Source organism: Pseudopipra pipra, chromosome Z (genome assembly GCF_036250125.1).
Source record: "Pseudopipra pipra isolate bDixPip1 chromosome Z, bDixPip1.hap1, whole genome shotgun sequence".
NCBI classification, from domain to species: Eukaryota; Metazoa; Chordata; class Aves; order Passeriformes; family Pipridae; genus Pseudopipra; species Pseudopipra pipra.
Window position 1 is genome coordinate 70,644,931 of NC_087581.1, and position 20,610 is coordinate 70,665,540.

A 20,610-nucleotide genomic window follows, 5' to 3' on the forward strand; every position below is an offset into this window, starting at 1 on the left:
GTGAATAACTTGCATTAGGAGCTGTAATACGTGGTCACTTATGTTGTTTTTTTCTCTTTTCCTTGCTCTCTAGTATTGGGGATCTCTTCACTGAATAACTTGCTGCTTAAAGAAAGAACTAGAGTAACTGAAGTTGGGAAAGTCAGGTAGGTAATACTGTCACTTTATATTTCACATTAAATATTGATGTAAACACAGATGACAGATCTATGAATATTCGTTGTGATATTAAAACCATCAAAGCTTGATATGAATTTTAAGCTTAAGTAGATTGGACCTGGTTTCATGGCACTTTCTGTGAATTCTAAGCAACATTTCAAGTGCTTGGTGAGAAACCCCTGATAAGAAGTCCAGCAGACTTATGATAAGCAAATATACTTTGTGCTCATAATAAAGACAGGTTGATATTCGTATCTAATTGACACTAATTTTGACAGGAGGTCCAGGTATAATTAATTTAACAAATTGTTTTTGTCAGCGTTGTCTTATTGCCCCAACATACTCTGGTATTCATGGTATGTGCAGCCACATACACTCTATCGAATAATTTCCTTCCCCAATGTTCTTACCAAAGTAATTTCTCAATGGATTTGTTAATTACATCCATTTCTATACCTTTGTTTCAAGTAAGCTTCTAAATAGATCTCCGATATGTAACTCTTAGATAAGATGGCAAAATTCTTTTAGTGATCTTTGTGTAATGCCTTTCATGGCTTCAGTAATTTGATTTGTGATGTCATATAATATGCTATTGTTTGTCCTGGTTTGCACTGATTTTAAGGACACATCCAGCTTTCTTTCCTTCACTACTTTCTAATTCCCATCAAGTATGCATGCTTTGGTGTGGTATTAAATAATCTGTATGAATGGTCAGTGTTTCTAATCAGTTGAATTTGGCTCCACCAGCATTCTGAGATAGATCTGTTCCTATTTGACTTCAGTAAGTGATTATGATTGCAGTACATTTATGTGGGGGAAATGGCTGTGAATTACGTGAATACTGATGGAACAGTTAGACCCTGAAACTATTGCTGGTTTCTTATATGAGCTCAGTTCTGCATAGCAACTTTAATATTAGAGGCTTGTGGATTCTGCTTTGATACTGTTTTCTTGTTTTTGTCTAAAAATCCCAAATGCACTGTGAAAAAGGATTCTGTAGGGTGCCAGTACTTTAGGAAATGTGCATAAAAATCTCTTACACATGCTGTTTCCTCAGAAAGAGGTGTAACTTTTGGAACACACTGCACAGTTCTCCACATAGTGTTTTGCAGGCTTTGCTCTCAGCTTCATTTCTCAGGAGCTACATAACAAGTATCTTTCTATTTTACCTTGCTCTTTGTGCTGCACCGTTCAGGCAGTGCATAATTCTCTTTCCCTTCCCCCATGTTTCTTTGACAACTCTGAAGTGTTTTCAGTGCAGCTGAAGATACCAGACATGTTCGGGCTTATCCTTCATGTTGTGCACTTCCTTTCCATTATCACCTGGTCTTTTTAGTTCTGATTTCACAATGACTTGTAAAGTGTTACAGCTAGAGAGGCTGGGGAAGAAAGAGTATGCATATGAATTTGCCCTGGCGAAGTATGCGGCAAGGAAGTGGTTGTATTACCAGCACGTGAAACTGAAGTGTTTCCCAAAGTGGGAGCAGGAGCTGCAGCCTCTGTCACTGGCCCTGCAGTTCCTCCTCTGGCTTGCTCCTCGCTGCTGTGGCTCAGGAGCATCCCCAGATGTTTATATACCCACCCTGTGAAAAAATCATAGAATCATAGAATCGATTGGGTTGGAAAAGACCTCCGAGATCATCGAGTCCAACCCTTGGTCCAAATCCAGTCCATTTACTAGATCATGGCACTCAGTGCCACGTCCAATCTGCGTTTAAAAATCTCCAGGGATGGTGAATCCACCACCTCTCTGGGCAGCCCATTCCAATGCCTGATCACTCTCTCTGTAAAGAATTTTCTCCTGATATCCAACTTAAATTTCCCCTGGCGGAGCTTAAGCCCGTGTCCCCTTGTCCTATTGCTGAGTGCCTGAGAGAAGAGACCAACCCCCACCTGGCTAGAACTTCCCTTCAGGTAGTTATAGACGGTGATGAGGTCACCTCTGAGCCTCCTCTTCTCCAGGCTAAACAACCCCAGCTCCCTCAGCCTCTCCCCATAGGATTTATGCTCCAGTCCCTTCACCAGCCTTGTTGCTCTTCTCTGGACCCGCTCCAGCACCTCAATATCCTTCCTGAACTGAGGGGCCCAGAACTGAACACAATACTCAAGGTGTGGCCTCACCAATGCAGAGTACAGGGGAAGGATCACTTCCCTGCTCCTGCTGGCCACGCTATTTTTGATACAGGACAAGATCCCATTGGCCTTCTTGGCCACCTGGGCACACTGTTGGCTCATGTTGAGCTTCCTGTCAATTAGTACCCCCAGGTCCCTTTCTGCCTGGCTGCTCTTCAGCCACTCTTTGCCCAGCCTGTAGCACTGCATGGGGTTGTTGTGGCCAAAGTGCAGGACCCGGCACTTGGCTTTATTGAACTTCATCCCATTGGAATCAGCCCATCTCTCAAGTCTATCCAGATCCCTCTGCAGAGCCCTCCTGCCTTCCAGCAGGTCGACACTCCCTCCCAATTTAGTGTCATCAGCAAATTTGCTGATGATACACTCAATCCCCTCATCTAAATCATCTATAAAGATGTTAAACAGGACTGGGCCCAACACTGATCCCTGGGGAACACCACTGGTGACCGGCCGCCAGCTGGATGCAGCTCCATTCACCAGCACTCTCTGGGCCCGACCCTCCAGCCAGTTCCTAATCCAGGAGAGGGTATACTTGTCCAAGCCATGGGCTACCAGCTTTTCCAGGAGTATATTATGGGAGACAGTGTCAAAGGCCTTGCTGAAGTCTAGATAGACCACATCCACAGCCTTCCCCTCATCCACCAGGTGGGTCACCTGATCGTAAAAAGAGATCAGGTTGGTCAGACAGGACCTGCCCCTCCTAAACCCATGCTGGCTGGGTCTAATCCCTTGTCCATCCTGAAGGTACTGTGTGATTGCACTCAGGATGATCTGTTCCATAACCCTGCCAGGCACCGAGGTCAGGCTGACAGGCCTATAGTTGCCAGGGTCCTGCTTGCAGCCTTTTTTGTGGATTGGGGTGACATTCGCCAACCTCCAATCATTTGGGACCTTCCCAGAGAGCCAGGACTGTTGGAAGATGATGGAGAGCGGTTTGGCAAGCTCTTCTGCCAGCTCTCTCATCACCCTGGGATGGATCCCGTCTGGTCCCATAGACTTGTTGGGATCCAGCTGGCTCAGTAAGTCACTAACTACATCCTCCTGGAATACAGGAGGGCTATTCAGGTCTCTGTCTCTGTCTATCTGCTCTAGAGGCCAGTTGTCCTGAGGGCCACCTGTCTTACTGCTAAAAACTGAGGCAAAGTAGGTGTTAAGTACCTCAGCCTTCTCCTCATCTTTGTTAACTGTATTTCCCTCAAAGTCCAACAGAGAACTGAGGTTTTCCTTGCCTCTCCTTTTGCTATTAATGTATTTATAAAAGGACTTTTTGTTATCCCTAACTGAATTAGCCAAATTAACTTCAAATTCCACTTTTCTTTCCCTAATTTTTTTCCTGCATGACCTAGCTCTCTTCGTAAATTCTTCATAAGTAACCAGCCCTTTTTTCCACAGTCTGTAAACTTTCTTTTTATCCCTGATTTCTTTTAGAACCTCCCTATTTAACCAAGCCGGCCGTCTTCCCCTCCGGCTGGCCTTTCGGCACACTGGTATAGCCTGTTCCTGTGCGCTCAAAATTGCCTGCTTGAAGCATGTCCATCCCTCCTGGACCCCCCTGCCTTTAAGGGTTGTTTCCCAGGGTATGCCTTGAATTAGTTTTTTGAATAGGCCAAAATCTGCCCTCCGGAAGTCCAGAGTAGAGGTTTTAATGATGGCTCTCCTTACATCCCTGAGGATTGAGAATTCAATTATTTCGTGGTCACTTTGCCCCAGGCGGCCTCCAACCACTACATCATCCACCAGCCCCTCTCTGTTTGTAAACAGTAGGTCTAGTGGGGCCTTACCCCTGGTAGGCTCATTTACCAGTTGATGAAGGAAATTATCCTCTATACACTCCAGGAACCTCCTTGACTGCCTCTTCTCTGCAGTATGAAGCTCCCAGCAGATATCCGGCAGGTTAAAGTCACCCACAAGCACAAGGGCTGGAGATTTTGAGACATCTGCCAGCTGCTTGTAGAATAATTCATCTCCTTCATCATCCTGGTTGGGCGGTCTGTAACAGACACCCACAAGGATGTCAGCCTTGTTGGCCTTCCCCCTGATTCTGGTCCACAGGCACTCAACCTTGTCACTGCTGACCTCAACTTCAACAGAGTCAAGAGACTCTCTAACATATAAAGCCACCCCTCCACCTCTTCTTCCCTGCCTGTCCTTTCTGAAGAGCTTGTAGCCCCCCATAGCAGCACTCCAGTCGTGTGCGTCATCCCACCACGTTTCTGTGACAGCAACTATGTCATAGTTTTGCTGCTGCACTATGGCTTCCAGCTCCTCTTGTTTGTTTCCCATACTGCGTGCATTGGTGTACATGCACTTCAGCTGGGCCATTGATTTTATTCTCAACTCAGGCTCTACACCCTTAGGCTTTTTTCTGGAGAGCCCAGTTGCCGCCCCTTCCCCCTTCAAACCTAGTTTAAAGCCCTCCTAACTAACCCTGCCAACTTACGGGCTACAGTTCTTTTGCCCTTCCCAGATAGATGAAGCCCATCTGGTTTGATGAGACCAGGCAACATGGAGTTTGCCCCATGATCAAAAAACCCAAAATTTTGACGATAGCACCATCCTCTAAGCCACCTATTGGTAAGCTGTGCTTTCCTAAACCTCTCCTCATTTATCTCTTCATTCATCCCAGCTAGCACAGGAACTGAGCCAATTACTACCTGTGCTCCTGTCCCATGAAGTGATCGGGTCAGAGCCTTAAAATCTTTTTTAATTACCCTGGTACTCCTATTATTGATGTCATCACTTCCAACCTGGACAACCAACAGCGGGTAATAGTCTGAGGGTTGAATAAGCTTAGGAAGTGTTTTTGTAATATCCCTCACCCTGGCCCCAGGAAGACAGCAAACTTCCCTGTGGGATGGGTCTGGCCGACATATAGGGCCCTCAGTTCCCCTCAAAATGGAGTCACCAACTACAATAACCCTTCTCTTTTTCCTTTTACCTGTAGTTGTAACAGATCCAGTAGACCGGGTGTAACCAGAAGACCTTGTAGACAGATCTTCCTCCTGACTGTCCTCCATCAGACTTTCTGAAACCAGGGCCATATACCTGTTTTTTAAGGGCACCCTGGCAGGTGAAAGGGGTCGAGAGGGGGTGTTTTTGCCTCTACGAGCAGGCACCTGTTTCCATTCCTCCCCATCCATATTGTCCATTCTGTCTGCCTGATGGCAGGGGGGGCTGGGCTTCACCACCTCCTGCTGGGCTTCTTTAGGAATCGAAAGGGTGTGACTCCACCAGTCAATTTCCCTTTCACTCTCCCTTATACTCCTTAGCCTTTCCACCTCTTCCTTTAGCTCTGCCACCAGACATAGCAAATCATCCACCTGCTCACATCGTATGCAGGTGTTTCTCACGCTGTCCTCTGGTAGCAGTTGTAGGCTCAAACAGTCTATGCAGCCAGAGGCCTGAGTGGCTGCATCCTTTTTAGAGGGTTCTGTCTGTATTGACACCCCTCTACTGGTAATAGGAGCAACAGCTTTCATTTTTTTGGGAGGCATGACTGCCTTGAGCTATGAGAAAAAAGCCGCAGAAATACCTTAGGCTTCTGCCCTGCCTGTTTGCCCTGCCTATGGGAACTGCCGTGCCACGCCCCTGTTTGCCCACTCCTGTGTGGGGTGCGTGAGCGAAGGTCGCTCACGCTCTCTTGGAGGCTCTTATTATGCCTCCCTATCACCTGCTAATGAGCCTGACCCCTCCCACTCACCTTAATCGGTTCCGAGGAGGAGCCAAGCCTGGGCAGCAAATGGCCTAGTAGCTCTCTTGGAGGCTCTTATTATGCCTCCCTATCACCTGCTAATGAGCCTGACCCCTCCCACTCACCTTAATCGGTTCCGAGGAGGAGCCAAGCCTGGGCAGCAAATGGCCTAGTAGCTCTCTTGGAGGCTCTTATTATGCCTCCCTATCACCTGCTAATGAGCCTGACCCCTCCCACTCACCTTAATCGGTTCCGAGGAGGAGCCAAGCCTGGGCAGCAAATGGCCTAGTAGCTCTCTTGGAGGCTCTTATTATGCCTCCCTATCACCTGCTAATGAGCCTGACCCCTCCCACTCACCTTAATCGGTTCCGAGGAGGAGCCAAGCCTGGGCAGCAAATGGCCTAGTAGCTCTCTTGGAGGCTCTTATTATGCCTCCCTATCACCTGCTAATGAGCCTGACCCCTCCCACTCACCTTAATCGGTTCCGAGGAGGAGCCAAGCCTGGGCAGCAAATGGCCTAGTAGCTCTCTTGGAGGCTCTTATTATGCCTCCCTATCACCTGCTAATGAGCCTGACCCCTCCCACTCACCTTAATCGGTTCCGAGGAGGAGCCAAGCCTGGGCAGCAAATGGCCTAGTAGCTCTCTTGGAGGCTCTTATTATGCCTCCCTATCACCTGCTAATGAGCCTGACCCCTCCCACTCACCTTAATCGGTTCCGAGGAGGAGCCAAGCCTGGGCAGCAAATGGCCTAGTAGCTCTCTTGGAGGCTCTTATTATGCCTCCCTATCACCTGCTGTTGCAGAATGAGGATGGGCTGTGCAGGTGGGCAGTCTCTGTCCTTGAGACTCTGTCAGAACAGAGGAGAGAGAAGAAGGAAATAGTAGCCTAATCATGTAATTTTTAAATAGTTAAATAATTTTAAAAACTACCAACCTTGTAAAAATCCACAACCAACCCTCCCCCCATAAAGGTGGATGGAAGGGGGAGAAGGGAAGGCAGGCAGTTGGGGTAGCATGTGTAGGGATGGTAAGGGCAGGTACAAGATGGTGATGTCTCTTTGAAGAAGAAGACTAAGAGGAAAATAGGAGCAATATTTAATACCAGAGGGGAGATGGGGCTGTATTGCAAGCAGCAGAAGGAGACCACAGGCGTGGATGAGGGCTGATGCAGAAGACCAAGTGGGGAAGAGACAGGACCTCTGGAGCACTGGCTCAGTCAGTGGTGATCCCCACTGGAGCTGGAGCAGGCAGGAAGCAAAGAGAACTCCACAGGGCAAAAATATGCGTATTTCATTCTTGTGCCAGAAACAAGTGAAGTGCACTGGGTGTTCCCAACCTGTTGGCTGCCCTTTCTGTACGTGCTCCAGGAGTGTCTGCAGGAAGCTTCAATCACAGGTCAGGAAGTACAGCCTTCCTGACTTGCCTTGCTGGGAGCTATGAAGTTGGTGAGAGTAAAATCTCCATAAACATCTTACATTATGCCCTATTCCAGCCTAAAAAAAAAAAAATTAGTCCTTTTATCCTTAAGTCCTAATAAATTCTCTTCATTTATCTTAAGTTTTTGAGGTTCAAACCGATAGATTGTAAGACAGTGATGCAGGGCAGTGCTCTGCCACTATTTCCTGCTGCCTCTTTACCTAGAACTCTGAAACTTTTCCTTCCTCTGAGCCACTGCAATTGTGTGGTTAGATTTGCATCTTTGTTCACATGCCAATGTTTTTTGTCGCATGACTTTGACCACGTGCTTGGTGGATGTACTTCCAGTCATGTGAAGTAGAAGCATTAAGGCTTGTGGCTCTTCTTCATAGTTAGTATATTCCTCATCTGGTCTTGTGATACTCTGAAACATATACTTTCCAACTGCTTGGAGCAAACCTAGAGAAATATGGGGGAAAAAAAATATAAAAATAGTGTTTTCCTCAACTCTTCCTTTCTAGTATTGCTAATTCACTAAGGTTCTATAATAATGGTGTGGCGAAAAAGATGGAAAAAAATACCTTCTGGAGGTAGTGTCAAAACGGTAATGAATTTTAGATAAATGCTTTTACACCAGGAAATTACTTGAGTTTGTTGAGGAAGCCTTTGTTCCACTCGTGTCTGGCACTAAAAGCTTGTGCAACACTTCTGCAGTGCACTCCTGTAGCCAGAAGAACTACCTAAAATGTTAGTGGATTGTTTGTGGGTTCTGTGCACATCTTGATACCACCGCAGAAAAGCCCCCATATCTTCAAAATCTGAATTATGTGTTTTCTGTTATTTTGCTTTTGTAGTATGTGGTTTTCAAATTCGGTTCATGGTCTGGCTTTTCTGAGCAAGATTTTAATGGATTTTAGTTTCTTGTGTAAGGAAATGTTTAGACTTCATCCACTATGCTATCATCAATTCTGTATGATTCCAATTTTCAATTTAATAATTGGTTCATAAATTTGGAGCCATGCCATAAAGAGAAATTTTATTTCATTTATATAATTGAAATTTAGCTCAGTGCTGTTCACTTTTAAGGGGAGAGGAAGAAAACTCACATAAGGTGTTGGATTTCAACATTTTGTTTCATGAAGGGCCTTTGTTTTTCAGTTTAGCTTGACTTCTACATTTAACTCCAGATTTCTGATCTGTAGAAATTAATTTCTGATCTGTTGCATTAATTCTGTAGAATAACCCTGAAGTAACACTGGTGTAAAACTGTCCTTCTGTTACTACATTTCAGATGCCCCTTTGTGCAAACACTCACATTTCAGTACTGTTGTCTCTTGTACCATGTGTGTTTGTATATTTAGGCTTCTAACTAGCTATAGAATGTACTTTATGATGGTATTTAAGTATCTCTAACAGATTGGGTAGATCTCTTCTATAAGATTTTTTTTTCCCCTTTCTGGAAGCACAGTCATATGCTGTAATCTTCTCCTTAAATTGGCTAATCTTATATACAGTGTGAACTATGGCATCCTGAAAAACCCATATGTGCTTCCTGCTCTCTAACACACACTACCCTTTGCAATCAAATTTTTGTTTTTATGTAGGAAAAAAATGTGCCATTTTCTAGTTAAGGCACAAAGCCTAAGAAGCCTAAGAGTATAATTCTGGCTTCTTCCACCATGAAAAATCACATCTCCACAGAAAATGTCCCAAGTCCCTGTAATAATGCTTGGGACAAAGTGCTGTCTGCAGAGAGAATGCCAAGGACAGTGTCCTTGGACTACTTGAACATTGGCATCCTGTTTCCTGGGAGAGCCCAGGCTGAGTGTTAACAGTCCTTGTCACAAATTGTTTAGCACTTACTGTTTGTCTTGTGTACATCAGATTTGTGGTTACCCCCCAGTGCGTGATGCTTATTCATTCAGGAAAGTTACCAGACGTGTTATGCAGTCAGATTGCTATGGGTATGAAATAATTAAGGAACCCTATTCTGCAGCAAGAAATTACTTGAAATACTTAAAACGTAGTAAGTTAGGTAGCTCAGAGGCAGAGAAGAGCTCCTGTAAAGTCTGAGAGGCTGAATCTTTACAGCAGGCTGAAAGTGTACACAAGTGGAGGAGATCTGTTTCCCTTAACATACCTTAATGTTGTTTTTGAATTCTGGGTTGGACTTCTAACCATGACAGCTGTCCATTTTCTTCAAAGGAAGGAGAAGGATAATATTCTCTCCTATATGAATGATCTAATATCAAGAAGAAAAGAGCAAGCCATGAACAGACTTGTATTAATGGCAGAATTTAAATATCAGGTTCATCTTTGCCACAGAAAATACTCTCACACTCTGTCTTTTGGACCAACAGTTGCTACAGCACACTGAAGGACGTAGAATAGATTATATTCTCTCTTTGTTTCTTAACATTATGTACAATTTACTGAGTACTCCCTTATTAGGAAAAATATTTTTAAACTGTATTCCTTAAAGGAATGACATGTTCCGATAAGCACTTGTTCAGAATTTTGACACATAGTTCCAAAATACTGTCTTGAAAATCTTATTAAGATTAAATTTTGGACATGCAGATTTCAAAGACTTCTTGCTTCCTTTCTGTCATTTCACAGATGCCTAATTTGCATGGTTTCTCATGTCCAGAATTGTTTGGTTGAGCTGCTCTCGTGTCCGGGAGAGACTGATCTGGTTTATTGGCATATGCTTCATTCAAATCATATTAGGCTTACCACATACTCAGTTATGTAATTTTCTTTTTAAAAATATAATCAGTGAACCAATTCCTCTCTGCTCCTGAGTCCTTAAACATGAGCTACAGCATTTTTCAAGAATCTGATTTCTTCTTTTGACTGAGGCAGTCCAAAAGAAGCACATCTTGGCTTTAAGTCTGTCTTTGTATTGAAATGTATATCAGTCTTTAATCCTTCCAGTCTTTCTTCATTCTCAGTTATTAATCCTACCAGGAATGTTTTCTGTTACTGAGCATACTGGGGAGGAAAGGTAAATAGGCCAGTATTTCCATTATTCCTGTTGCATAATGGATCCATGCCTCTTTCTGACTGTGTTATGCATGGCTGACCTTTCGTTTGGGACTAGTTTGTTAGACTTCATTTCAAGTATCTGTCAAGTTACTTTGTCAGTCACAGACTCACAGAACCATAGAATATGCTGAGTTGGAAGGGACCCATAGGGATCAAGTCCAACCCTTAGCCTTGCGCAGGAGCATCCACAAGAGTCACACCATGTGCCTGAGGGTATCATCCAAAGGTTTCTTGAACTCTGTCAGGCTTGGTGCTGTGACCACTGCCCTGGGGAGCCTGTTCAGTGCCCAACCACCCTCTGCCATCCTGTCACATAAGAAAAGCAGCCTTTCGTCTTGCATGCAGCAAGCTCCAGCAGAATCTTCGTGACATCCAGAACAAGTGGTGGGTCAATTTAGCAGAAAAAATTCAATTATGCGCAGATTCGGGTGATCACAGAGGATTCTATGAGGCTTTGAAAACAGTATACGGACCTACACAGCAGGTCCAAAGCCCTCTACTCAGCACAGATGGTCAAATGCTTCTGAATCGATGGTCTGAACACTTTCAGACTCTCTTCAGTACCAACTGTGTAGCCCAAGACTCAGCAATTCAGTCCATCACACAACAACTGGTGAAGAATGAATTGGATATTGCCCCTACTGTGGGAGAAACCCTCAAGGCCATACAGCAGGTGAAAACTGGCAAGGCAGCTGGGATTGATGGAATTCCACCCGAAGTCTGGAAACGTGTGGGGCTTGCACTCCATGCTAAATTTCACGAGTTTGTGGTGTGCTGTTGAGAACTAGGCAAACTACCATCAGACCTTTGTGATGCAGTCATCATCACTTTGTATAAGAAGAAAGGAATTAAATCAGACTGCTCAAATTACCGTGGTATTACTCTGCTCTCCATTGCTGGCAAACTCCTGGCAAGAATACTCTTGAACAGACTAATACCCACTATTGCAGAAGGAATTTTGCCTGAAAGCCAATGTGGTTTCAGAGCCAACAGGAGCACCACAGACATGATATTTGTTCTCAGACAACTGCAAGAGAAGTGCAGGGAACAGAACAAAGGTGTCTATGTAACCTTTGCTGACCTCACCAAGGCTTTAGATCCTGTGAGCAGAAAAGGTCTGTGGCAGATTTTGGAACATTTAGGATGTCCCCCCAAGTTCCTTAAAATGATCATCTCACTCCATGAGGATCAGCACGGCCAAGTCAGACATGGTGATGCTCTTTCTGAGCCCTTTCTAATAACCAGTGGTGTGAAACAAGGCTGCGTTCTCCCACCAACCCTATTCACAATCTTTTCCAGCAGGATGCTCCAAAGGGCCACGGCAGACCTCGATGATCAGGACGGTATCTACATTCGATATTGTACTGATGGAAGCCTTTTCAACCTAAGGCGACTGAAGGCCCACACCAAGACCTTAAACCATCTTGTCCAGGAGCTGCTTTATGCTGATGACACCGCCCTTGTCGCCCACACAGAAGCAGCTCTGCAGCGTTTAACATCCTGCTTTGCAGACACTGCTGAGCATTTTGGGCTGGAAGTCAGCTTAAAGTAGACAGAAGTTCTCTATCAACCTGCATCTCAGGAAGTCCCCCATCATCCCAACATCACCATTGGCCATTCAGAGCTCTAATCAGTCCAGCAGTTTAATTCCCTAGGCAGCCTCATCTCCTCGGATGGTGAGATTGACGGGGAGACAGACAACAGGTTAGCAAAGGCATATAGTGCCTTCGGAAAGCTTCATAAAAGAGTTTGGTGAAATAAACACTTGAAGAAAAGTACAAAAATCAGTGTTTACAGAGCCATAGTGCTGTCTGCTCTCCTATATGGATCTGAATCATGGGTCATCTACCGCCACCACCTGCGACTCCTGGAACGCTTCCATCAACGCTGCCTCCAAACAATCCTAAACATCCCCTGGTCAGATGATGTGACCAACACATCTGTTCTAGAACAAGCAGCAGTCACAAGCATTGAGGCCATGTTGCTGAGAACACAGCTGTGCTGGGCAGGGCACGTCTCAAGGATGAAGGACCAACCACCCCCTCCCTAAGATCTTGTCTGGAGACACTCCATCTATAACGCTGCTGATGCTTTTGAGAATGCAGCAGGATCACCCTTGAGGAGAAAAGACAACATAGAAAGAATCATGTCTTGTTGATACCACCTGAGGAATCTTTCTGCTGTACCTTTTGCAACCAGGCTTTTCTATCTCACATTGGTCTCTTTAGCCACCAGCGTGCTTGTAGCAAGTGTGGGTAGAGTCCTTCCCCAGTCTTTGTTCGCGAAGCCCAGCCGTGATGATGGTGATGAGTTAATGTGAGTGAATTAAAAAAGCAGAATGGTAATGCCAGCATAGATCCCCTTTTAGGAGTGGTTTATTCAAGTTAATGTCGGTATTGTGGGGAAGGTGCTTTTACTGTGGTAAGGAGGAAATGTGAAATACCTTCTCTTAAAGAAGACTGCATGGGTCTTATTTGCTGTAGTATTTATAGGTAGATAGATACAGATATGAAAACATATTAATTGCTTTATGCAGAGGAGGTATTGGAGGCACATAGAAGCATTGTAATTAATTATTGGGGGGTAGGAGTGCCAGAGGAATTGTCTGATTTGTAAAACAGCAAACCACATCTGTAGTTGAATAGCACCTTCATCTCAAAAGGTCTGTCAGGCTTTGAATGAAAACTGCTGAGTGCTTGGCACTTCTGGAAATCTAGCTACCTAACTTTCCATTTGAGTTTTGAGATGCTTTTAACATAAGGGTCCTAATTGGAATGCCACAAGAAGACTGCTGTATTGAATGTTTTCTGTCTTTTAATGGACTGTGACTTAACACATAAATGAAAAGCCACACATTGACATGAATCTCTAGTCCCAGCTGATTTTAAAGTGCAGATCTAGTTTTTATACAGATGTTATTACTTGATTTATCTGTTGTAGAGCAAAAAAACTCATGGAAGATAACTGAAATTTCTTGTTGTTAACAGAGTTGCCTTGGAAGAAAAATATGATTTACTGTCAAAATTTCATTATTTATCTTCAGATAACTCAGTCTAGAGAATGATTTTGTCAACAACTGCTCTCTTATAAATATGATGGTTCCTTTGTTTCTGTACCCTGCTTCTTCTCCTCAATATCTCCTGCAACTATCTTTGCCCCTGGATATTTAGATAGATTTCAGCAAAGCTTCTTAATGTAGTGGGTTATCTGTCGTGCTTTTACTTTCCCTCCTTTAATTTCTTTTATTTGTTTAAAAACAAATCTCCCACCCAATTATTTTATACTGTATGTAGACTTCAGACCTGTTTCATAAGTGTAGTTTCTTTTGCTCTGCTGTGCTCTGCCTTGCTTCTCCCCCTCCTCTCTTTCCCCCAGCATAACACTGGCCTTTCCTGTTACCCCCAATATAACACTAACCTTTCCTGTTACCTTTGTGACTCTTCCTGTTCCTTTCTGCTGCTTGTGTCTCAATATAGCTGTAGTGGTTAATACCACTGTGGTGATGCTTATTAGCTGGACCAAGAATTTGAAGGCTGATGGATAATGTTACATTATGAAGTCCTTTGTGGGGTGGTACAGGAGACAAATTGTAACTAATTCTGTTTTAAAAGCCTTGGAAAAAGCTGATAGCTCTGCAAAAACTGACTGTGATGCCATTTAAGGGCAAGGGACTCAATATGTGTTACAAATCACAGAATGGTTTGGGTTGGAAGGGACCTTTAATGTGGTATTGGAGACTCTTGGATTCTCTTTGTTAACCTCTCTATTGGTTTGCTGTGACCAGTAACTCCTTGTAAATAGGCATCAAATCCCAGGTGTAAAGTTTTGTTGCAGAAAAAATTTTGTTACATATCCCAAAAACAAACATGTGCTTGTTCTAGTCTTTAGAGGTTGGTGTACTTTCATTTCCATATATGTTTAAAGAAGTCACGTACCGTTAACTTACCAGAAGCTTCTACAACAGAGTAGTTACTGCAGCTATTGCTAATCTGGTAGTTGAAGCTGAGCTCAAGTGTAGAAGTGGTTTTTTTGTTTGTTTCACTGCCTTTTTTTTTTTTTCAGCTGAGAATCCTCTAGTAGGAAGACTCACACGTATCCAGAAGTAATAGCTTGTTTTGCAGAAAGTGATGATATTCTGAGGGTGTGTTCAATAGCACAGTTACTAATAACATGCAGTTACAAAAAAACCAAAAGCCCGTCACTTGACAAGTTGAGAGAGGTAACTTCTCAGAAAAGCTTCTGGAAAGCTTTTCACTATTTCTTTGTTTTGCTGTTAGTATTTGTACATTTAGAAAGTACTTCTTTTTGAGATACTGCAGTTTCAATATTACAGTAAAATAGGGTATTCACCAAGAAGTGGAAGACAGTATTTTATTGTTTTCAGAACTTTTTCAAAAATCCCAAACACTTTGTCTCATTCCCCTTCAAAATACCAGTATGAAATTAATGAGTCAAAGTTGATGACCACTGTCTGCTGATTGTTATTACTGGTGTAATACCATCACTGTCTAAATTTTACAGCTGCCTGAGATATCAATATATTATAAAGGAAGTTAAATCAGCATTTGTTTTGAGGGTGGTAGCTTTGTGCACGTCTCACTGAAGCAATTGGAATGCTTGAGATATCTATTTAGCAACATGAAAATATACACACATACTGGTTAATTTCAAATGTTCAAAAATGGATGTTCTAGTAACATAAAAAGCAGATTTACTCTCTTTTGACAAATGTCAGCATTATTCACTACATTGCGTGTCCAAGAACTGCAGTTGTGTCAGCACCACTTTGTGTTATTCTACTGCTCCTCTAACTTTTATCCCTCTTTATTCTTCTAGTTACTTCTGCCTTGCGTGTTGCTTAATGTGAAATAACATGTGTGGGGTTATTGTTGTTGGTGGAGTTTTCTTCCCTTGGACTCTAGCTGATGTATATGTTTAACATGGAAATTCAAATTCTTTCTACTAGTTGTTCTACCATCCCAATTACAGGGCCATACAATAGGAGATGGGAGAGAGGTATGAGATCAAGCTAGATAGCAGAGCAGATGGAATCAAGCATTAAAATATTATTATATGTAAACATGGTAGCTGTACCTTTTCTTGATCTTATTTTGTTCTTACTTTCAGTATTTATGAGATGTTCACATGAAGGAAAACCCACAATTGTAGGTTAAGGCATCACAAATTTTGGACTAGAAGAAAAATTAACTTTTTGTGGCACTGGAAGTATTTCAGTCATGGTTCTTGAATAATACCAGTTGTATTATTCTTCAGGATTAAATGCTTTACACGGAACTGAGACAGTTAACTGTAAATGTGTTGCTTTCGTAAGTTCACAAATTAGAAATTAGGTTTGTTCATCTCTGCTTTTCTTTGTGCCCTTCAGAAATAATCATATGAGGATCAAAGACCTCAACAGAAGTACCAAGGGGAGACATATTAGGGAAGATCTATTTCTTAAAAGTTACCATGAAGTAGACTAGTCTGTCCTTTGTTAACACAGAGTTAAACCAGCATACTTCTGTCTGTGGTCCTTCCAGTGCTAGGTCACCGTTGTCAGATCTTGGGACAGGTAGCAGCCTTTTAATTTCAGGCTGTGTCTGGAAGTCATCACCTCCTGAGTGTTAGGGAGTGCAGCATGCTCTGGTAATCTTATGGGCAGGAAATGCTGCAATTCTTGTTGCCTTCTGTGGACACTTGGCTTCCTCAGAGCTGGCACAGATCCCACTGTCTGCTGCATAAAGAGACAGACCTTCAGGTACAGGGCTGCTGATTTGATGACATTTAGTGAAAAACTAGTTTGACCTTTAGTTAAGGCCTAGAAAAACTGTGATTTCCTTCTCACCTGTTGTTGTGTGATAGTCTGACACCCTAGGTGAGAATGCTTTTGTACCCCATGTAATCTCTGCATGTGCTATTAATGTAAAACTAAAGATCACTTCAGCTTGCTCATCATGCAGTAAATATTCTGTTTCCATTGTAAACGACTTATTTGCACATAGACTCAAAAAACATGTTTTATGAGTTATGTGTTGGTACTCAGGGTTCTAATGAAGAGTTAATATCTTTCTCTTAATAGTTTTATGCTCTTTAGCAGGGAATTTTTTGCCCTGAGGAGGAAGAGTCCAAAATGAAAAACAATTAATTTTGCTTGTTTTCTTTCTTCTGACATTAGAAATGCTAAACAACTTCTTTACAGAAAATTGCTGACAGCATACTGGCAAGCAAGATGGTACCAAAACCAGTCCATGAAACAATTAGTTTTTAAATAGTTTGATTAAAAAAAAAAAAACAAAAAACAAAAACTTTATTTGGCTACGTTTTCTGAGTGGAAACACTGCCCATATCCCTCTCCTTCACAAGTGGCACAATCATGTGAATGCGTTCATAAATGAATCCAGCTGTTAAAGCCAATAAAGATTTTAGCTGAGCCCTGGGAAGGTGGTTCAGTGTGAATGAACAGTGCTTAAGACCACAGCACAGTATGCTGATTCAGTCACTGAGTCCTTTTCTGTTTTCTGTCTTTAATCTGTATGTCCCAGAGAAGGCTAGCACTTTTTAAAGCAGAGTTCTTTCTGGGAGATCGGGCATGTTAGGATATTGTCCTTACTGGTTTTAAAAGTACAGATCTCATCTCGGTAGTTCTTAAAGTGCAGTGAGAGCTTCCCGAGTCGTTTAGTCAAGACTGGATCGTAAGTGAGCAGCTTCTGAGGAGCATCCCTGGAGGGGAGCGGGCTGTGGGGGTGACAGGCAGCTGAGCGGGGGCACCCGTGCCTTCTGCAGCTCTTCACACGAGCAAGGTCACGTCTGGCAGCAGCGCTTGCCTGCCTGCTTTCTGCTGGGGGGAGAGGGGGGAGTGCTCTAATCTGGCGGTGCTGTGCCTGCTCGGAGGAGCAGATAATGAAACCCTTTGTGTCCCCCTCCAGAGACATGTGCTTCAGCAGCAATGGGCCGTGCAGCTGCAGCCCTGGCAACAAGGGCCCGGAGGAAAGAATGAGGGCAGCTTCCCAGCGCAGGATGGCCGGAGGGCTGGGGATGAGCAAATTAAACCGGTGGCATAGTGTTTAGACGAACCTGTGTGCCTGTTATCCTTCCTACGGATGTTTGGGGGTGTTTTTTCCCCTAATTTTGACCCTTAGAGTGAAATCTGTTTATGCAGGTTTTAGTGCGTAGATAAATCAATGGCTACAGACTTGCCAGTGTCTTTGTTGCTTTTAGAGTCTTGATAGTGTGTTCTCTGGAGAATTTGCAGTGTTGGTCTGCTACAATGCACAATTCATTGTCACCAGTTGAGGAGCGTGAAAGAATTCAGTTTGAGCTGATTTTTGTAGCATAGGTGCACGAAATACTTAAGCCACGGTTGGAGAAACTAATTTATTTTTAAAAGTGCATGTGTATGTATGCATATTCATGGCAATATTTGCATTGGTGCTTCTGAGGTGGTTACACTCATTGTGACAGCTGCCTTCTAGAAAAATTAATGTTGAATGTTTCGTTTTTCAGATGCCACAATCTGATCTGTTTGCATGGGAATTTCCACGAATGAGCTGGGGATAAGGCTGCTGTTGATGTGAATTATGATAGGCTCCATTAATTACCTTAGCTGTGGGTAGTGATTCACAAGCCCCAGTTGGGGCTGCATGTCTGGGAGAGAGGGGGCATTTGTTTGAGGGAGAGACAGAATAATGAATATCTTAAGCCAAATGGTCTGTGCCTGAGTGGCAGACAAAGAGGGCTTTGGGGCAGTGGCTGATTATTCTGCGTGAAAGGACCACAGCCATATCTGCCTTTTGTGCTGAACCTCTCATGTGAGCCATCGCCCCCTATTTTTGTGGAGGAAAAGGGGAGATCAAATCCACTTAGGAAGCAGGTGCACCTTGCCAGTGAAGGTGCTGTTTCTGACTCCCTCATGTGCGGCTGGTTAGTGTAGCGAGGAATGGAGATGTGGAAATTTTGTTTATTTTATTTCTGTTTTCTAGTCTTTTGACAAATACAGTAGACATTTTTGAGCAAGTTATGTACAGCCCTTTGTTTGTTCTCTCTTCCCCTTCTGTACCTCCTAGATGCAGTCTCTAATGCCTATGCTACAAGCTGATTGTAAGTCAGGAGCCCAGAGCAAATGGAGCAGCAGATGTGATATGATTCCTGGACGTTCTCTGAATCAGGCCAGAGTGCTGACCTGAGGCAATAACAAGTCAGGACCATGTTCCCTTCCACTGACTGTGCTACACAGGCACTATTGTCCTGCTCAGGAGCTGGGTGAAAAGCTAGTACAACGCCATCTTTAACTTCTCAAGCAAGAGTTAATGAAGCTTGTTTGTAGACTGAATAAGTTACTAATTTCTTGGGGTTTCTTTTTTATTTTCTTTTTTGTTTGTTTGTTTTGACTTTTCCCTCACTTGCTCTGTGTTCAGCTTGAGCAATGAAAGAGGACTGAAGGTGAAAGCTAGGGAGAACATGTTCTTTCACTAGGTGTATTTGTTGACTTGCTGTAATGGCAAAATGAAGGGTCTTGCACTTAAATATGTGGAAACACCTTGAGTCTCAAATTGTAGAATTCTCTGTCTTTTTTGAGGGATAGGAAAAATGAGGGAAATGCTTTGGGGCTGGGAGACAACTTGAGGCTGTACTTAAATGGTAGGTTTAACAATTGTATCTTGTGCTCTTTTCAGAAGTTGCTATTGAAGGCAAAGCTACAGATTTAAAGTTCTTTTGTCCTCTTTAACAGTCTTTTTCCTTTATTTGAGAAGGAGCAACCATAACAGAAAAACATGTTCAAGAGCAATTGCAACTTTTATCTATATGCATACTTCTTACACCTTAATCTTAAGTTTCAGATAAAAATTGTTATCCTAGGCAAAGGAATTGGTGTGTGGTTTTAGGTTTTTTGTTTCCAAACATACACAGAAAATCCTTGTCAGCAGATACAAGGAGAATGTCCCCCACCCCACCCACACACAGAAAAGAAAAAATGAGCAGTTGTGTGACATTGGAGGAGATAGGATCTCGTTCAAAACAGAGAAACTTTGTATGTCAGACTGAATTGTCACCGTGCAGCTGTTTGACAGTTTAGTCAAAGGAGTTGCTGCTTGCCTTTCCTTTGAGTTGATTTTCTCAAGTCGGTTCTACATGCAGATTGGACTGTACGCTGCAGCAAAACCCTAATGACAAATGAAATACTATGGTGTTAGCAAATGTTTAAAAACAAACAATACCAAACAGAATTAAGGCAGAGTGTGAACAAGTGTGAAGGCAGAAAATACCTTTGTTTTTCCCCTCTTGAACAGAGGGGCTTCCACTGAATTTTACAGCTGAAGTTGGTGGTGGTGGTGGAGTTTCACAGCAGTTCTGTAGTGTGCAGAAAGAATGCTCACCACAAAGCTTGTGAATGTCAGTAAGAAGATATTTATCAGTTGTATATACTCCAAATATATTACAATGCCTTCTTCAAAAGTGGTTGCAGACCTTCTTAGGAGTTCAGGGTAGTTGGGGGTAGGGGAAAATGTCTCCTTAGGACAAAAGAAAATAGTACATCTTCTCTTAAAGTCAAAAAATCTGCCATTGTAGTTCTTTTGTGAAAGGCAGTGTGCTAGTTTGGGCTATTGTAGTCTTTCCAAAACTTGTCTAATCCCTGTTTCTTGGTCATTTGCCACAGCAGTTCTTGAGAGAAAATGAAGCTGTTGTACTACTTAGTGGTTTGTATCTCCAAATTACTGCAATGCTGGCATGGGACAAAGTTCCACTGTGTTTAATGAGACTATGCCCGTGTTTTAAAAGGGAAGCATGTGCTGACCATGGCAGTACCAGTAAAGGTAGTGGATTTGTGTGTTAGGAAATTCTAATGGCTTGTCCTGTTTCTCCATAATAACAGTTGGAGCCAGGATGATAATTCTGAATATATATTTACCTTGTGGTCTAAGGAACTAAATATTCACCAAGAGAAATAACTCTCATTAACCAACTTTACCTGTCAGAAGAGCAGAATAAGACACCAGAAGGCGAGAGTAGAGTGGGTGGTGTTGGAAAAGCATTTTTTTTGTTTTCCAAGCTTAAACTTGGAAGCATCTGATGTGAAATCCATCAGGAGCTAAGCCTTGTCATTTACTGTGCATTCTGTGGCTTCTTCAGGTCTTGGAGGAACCTAATAGTCCTTCCTGATATGA

At 43.0% G+C, this 20,610-nt stretch overlaps 1 protein-coding gene across 6 annotated transcripts in view; it reads left to right on the forward strand.

The window, feature by feature from the left end:
• CDC42SE2 (CDC42 small effector 2) overlaps positions 1-20,610 on the forward strand; it is an 87,352-nt gene that overhangs the window by 14,762 nt on the left and 51,980 nt on the right. For 3 of the 6 annotated variants that reach the window (XM_064641537.1, XM_064641538.1, XM_064641539.1), the window contains exon 3: positions 74-146. The exons of the other annotated variants lie outside the window; for them this stretch is intronic. The gene's annotated coding sequence lies outside the window, so the exon portion shown is untranslated. The remainder of the gene's footprint in view (positions 1-73; positions 147-20,610) is intronic. 6 annotated transcript variants of the gene reach the window in all.